This window comes from Phragmites australis, chromosome 15 (assembly GCF_958298935.1).
Source record: "Phragmites australis chromosome 15, lpPhrAust1.1, whole genome shotgun sequence".
In the NCBI taxonomy this organism is placed as follows: domain Eukaryota; kingdom Viridiplantae; phylum Streptophyta; class Magnoliopsida; order Poales; family Poaceae; genus Phragmites; species Phragmites australis.
Window position 1 is genome coordinate 25844390 of NC_084935.1, and position 4435 is coordinate 25848824.

The 4435-nt window shown below is 51.6% G+C and overlaps 1 long non-coding RNA gene across 1 annotated transcript; it reads left to right on the plus strand.

Moving 5' to 3' along the window:
• The first annotated feature begins 513 nt into the window (after window positions 1–513).
• On the plus strand, window positions 514–2791 carry LOC133892037 (uncharacterized). Its single transcript, XR_009904345.1, has 2 exons — window positions 514–980; window positions 2552–2791. It is a non-coding gene; the product is annotated as an uncharacterized LOC133892037 (long non-coding RNA).
• The last annotated feature ends 1644 nt before the right edge of the window (window positions 2792–4435 follow it).

Consider the following 4435-nt stretch of genomic DNA (forward strand, 5'->3'; position numbering starts at 1 on the left):
GCTGGCTCTGCAAAGAGAACGTAGCAAAATGCTCCGAGGTGATACTCGACAGCTGTTTTATTTCATCAAATTCATGTGCACCAAGTTAAGCCCCGCTCTTTTCCTCGCGCGGGCTTAATTTGGTGGGGGGCATTTGTACGATTGCATTTTGTCATATATCCACATATTTTTCTTATTTTTTTACATATACATGCATAAAAAAAGAAGAAGAGAGAGCTAAGCAGTAGCGTGCTTGTAATCCTCTTTCCAGCCCAAGTGCTATCTCCAGCTGGCTTTTTTTCTTTTTTCTGCACAGCAGCCCATTGGCCCTCTCGGACTCCCTCTTCCTCTCTAGGCCAGCCTGGCCTCCCTCTCTCTCCCTTTAGTGGTTTGGGTCCAGCCCATCCATTTGCTGCAGGCCGCCAGCCTCCTATCCTTTGCTGGGCCATGGTAGCCCTGGCTGGCCCAGACGCCACCTCCCTTTTTTTTTTCTCTCCCATCGCACTAGCCCAGGAGCAGCTCATCTGCTAGCTCCAGCCGCTCCTGCTTGAACCGCCTCCATTCTCCAGAGGAGCAGCCGGACTCCATCTCCTTCAACCAAAAAAAAAATCAAACCAAGCAACACAAAAATCCCCTCCAAATCCGGATCAGATAAGAAAGGGAATTTCATCTAGAAGGCCTCAAATGAGATCTCCACCGAATCCTAAACCGTTTCCCCTCTATCTCTAGCTCAAATCTTCAGTTGGAGAGAGATTCGACCGGCCACGAATTTCGAATCTCAACAAACTCGAGTTCTATCCTCTTATCTCGAATCCTCGCTGCTGCCTATATAAAGAGGGGAGATCGATCCAATGAAGGAGGGAGGAGGGAGATCGGCGAGATAGAGAGAGAAGAGATAGAGAGAGAGGGAAAGAGCACTTTTCCCCCTCCAATCCAGTGCCTCGTCGTCGCTCCTTTTGCTCGCCGGATCGCCATGGCTGTCCTCGTCGACGCTTGTGCTGGTGGGTCCCTGTAGAAGCTACCCCCTTCCCCTCCTTCTTGCTGCTACAGGGGTCGCCGGTCGGTGGTCGTCGCCGCACTGTGCCTACAGGTGTTTTAGCCTGCTGGGCCGTGTGCCCGTGTCCGTGCCAAGCAGGTCACCGGCGTCTATGCCTCGTCTATGCGTGTGTTGGTCGTGGCCTTCGTGCCCGTGCCGTGAGCAGATGGATTTGCTTCGTGCTGTGTCTTTTAGCCGGGGTGTTCGTAATTGAACCCGCGATGCTTTTTGGTGTTTTGGCCGGCAGCCTCCGTGCCATGTCCGTGCCCACAGGTGTTTTTGGCCGGCGTCGTGTGCCCGTGTCCATGCCTGTCTGTGATTTTGGGCTAGCCGATGCCTGCATGCGGTTGTGCGGTGAACAGGTGATCCGGTGCGCGCGTCTCTTGCCGCCGTGAGGAGGTGATGGGCTCCGGCGTGCGTCCCTCGCCGTCGTGAGGAGGTTACATGCTCCGGTGTGCACGTCTTTGGCCTTCGTTGTCATGGCGGTGCATTCGTGCCCGTACCGTGCATACAGGTGCTTTGGCCAAGCTATGCTTATGTTCTATGGTGATCCCGGCCAGTGCATTCGCGCCCGTGTCCATGGTGATGCCGGGCTATGCTGATTTGTAGGCTGCCCTATTTGTTATTAATCTGATAACAGAATCGGTGGTGGGCCTAGTGCAGTATGTGGCTATTTTATTGCCCTTCCAGATTGCATATTGAGCTAAAGCTTGTTCCTGACCAGTGCTGTTCAGGGTCTTATGCTGTTCCAGCGCTATCTCTTGATCTGAGGCTTAGTGAGTCATGTGGGCTTTGATAAATTACTACTGCCCCTTTTGAGCACAGCTTTCCCAGGGATCCTGGTATATTGATCCCCTGCTAGCTGATGTTCATTTAGCACTGTTCTCTTTTCCTTGTACCACAAAGAGGTGGTTTTGCTCTCTGGCCTGGTAACATTTACCAGAGAGGATGGCCCGCTCTCGTGTTCGGCCTAGTGATCAGTTGATGATCGGTATGATGCTGTGTATGATGAGGCCTGTGGTTTTCGTTCTGTTACCTTGAGAATTGAATGGATGTTGACCTGGTGCCTTAGGGCTCCTCTGGTTGTTTGGCCTGGCTCTGATTCTCGTTGTTATGGCCCTTCTGTGGAGGCCCTATTGCCATGTGTGCTGTGACGTGTGAACCTGAGGCCCGATACTGTGATATCTTTGCGGCTTGTTGTTACCCTTACCCTTTGTGGTGTTCGCTGAGTTTCCTGTGGGAATTAAGAGTAGAGGTTGTAGATAGGAGCCTAGAGGCATGCGTCGTTTGCCGGGCTCCCGACAGGTTGTAGCTGGTAAACGGACATGTAGCTAGACTCTCTCTCCCTCTATCTCTTTGTAGCACCTGAGGCTACGGCCGATGATGAGGGGTTGCCATGTCTGAGGCCTGTGTGGCCGATGATGATCTGGGATACATAAACAGTCTAAAAAGCTTATGCCAGACTGTTGTCCCGTACTTTACCTCATTTTATTGCTAACGCTTACTTTGCTTGGTCTTTGTTGCGTGTGACTACAGTCTTGCAGACTCGGAGACGACCTCGGTATGACGACCACCAGCGCACTTAATCGGAGGTAGCCCGAAGACGGGCGTAATTAACCGGAGAGCTTCACGAAGCCCCGGGAACCAAGACAAAGCAATCGCCCAGATTGTGAAGATAGTCAGATAGCGTGTGCGTTGTGGAGTAAAAATGTATATGAGAAACTGTACTTTATGATTTCGACATGAATGAATAAAGTTACATGTTTTCGATTATTACATTCTCCTGTCTTTTGCATACTCTGTATACTGGCACGCCCGCAATATTACATACACAGTTTCAAATACAAATTCAAACGCGAGACATTTCGAATCCGCGAAACAAAATGGCACGCCCAGTGGGACATGGTTCTCCTCCCATCTTTGCTGCGCTGCGCTGGTCGTCAAGATGGTCTCCTGAGTCTACAAGTGCTGCAGGTGGTTTTGTCCCTGCCCGCGACTCGATTCCAACGATCCTGCAGTTTGGGACACTCCCACCCGTGGTCATCCTACAGCATGAAGGTTCAATTTACTCTAGGATGATGAAGGAGCCAACTTCAGCTCCCGCGACAAACAGGGCTCAGAAGAGAGCCTTCTCACAGATCAAGGAGGAGTGCCACGACATTATTGCCGAGGCCAAAGCCATGTTGAAGGGTTTTCCCCTCACGAGTAAAACAAAAGCTGAGTTGGTCATAGCACCAGACGCAGTTTGTGAGAACTTGCATCAAAGTGTGACCCTTGCTCGTTTAGAAGGAAGACTGCACGCACGCCAGAATTGCCGGCGAAAGATTGCTAAAGCTCAGAGGCTTCGACAACAGATCGCCTCCCGTTTTACTTCAAATTACATCACAGATGAAGAAGCGACTGCGAATGTGCTCACGCCTCGTGCATGGACTCAGCATGTGACACGAGCCAGACTCCCCGCTCGAGAGGCCATAGTAGAGGAGTTTTTGTCCCATCATCTTGGGAGGAGGCGCAAGCTCTACAATCCCAGTCTTGCTGGCTGCCAGCACTGGGTGCCTTGTTTTCACGTCGGTGTGACGACTGACCCTTCTTCGTCTAAAGACACAAATCAGTTTGCCGTGCTTCCAAGTGAAGTGCCAGCACCTCGACCTGATGAGCTACAACGACAACTACAACAACTTAGAGACCAAATGAACGGTCTCGAAAGACAGCTTCGCAGTACAACTACGTTAGAAGTTCCAAGGACTGGGGGCAATCCTCGTCCTACAAATCATCATCAAGATCACCGCGCCGAGGTTCCTCGACAAAGAGGCCCTCCGCCTACAACATATCGGCCACGACAAATGCAGCCACCCACTCGTTGGGATCAAGAGTCGCATCGCCAAGACTACGCATATCCAAGAAGGACCTTTAGGCATGACCGGAGGCTTCCCTAGGAGGCGGCTTCCTCCAGCTACGAAGCCCCGAGGCACGAGGCTCCTATACGACCAGCACGTCGTCCTGCTTCATCAGCTAGATACTCAGCCCCGTATATTCTCAACGAGAATCAACGGAGGCACGAGCGAAGGAAGAGAAACCGGCAAGCCTGGTTCCGTGAATTACAGGACATAGTTCTACGTCATGTACAAGTCCGCGTTCGGGCGGATGGCCAAGTCCGCCCAAAGGACGGAAGAGTTAGCGTTCGGGTAACACCGAATCTCGAGCAAAATTCGAGATACAATTTCCTCTTAGAACGCCTGGCTCCAAAGTCACGGCAAACACAAGACAATGGCTCTATCCCTGTTTCAACAGGGCCTGCCGGGCAGCAACAAAGGGTTGAGCCACCTCAACCCTCTCAAGTCATCACTACTAAAGAAAATGAAAAGCCAGTAACAGAGGACAAACCTGCAAATGTCCCTGAGGAAGTGACACCGCCATCTA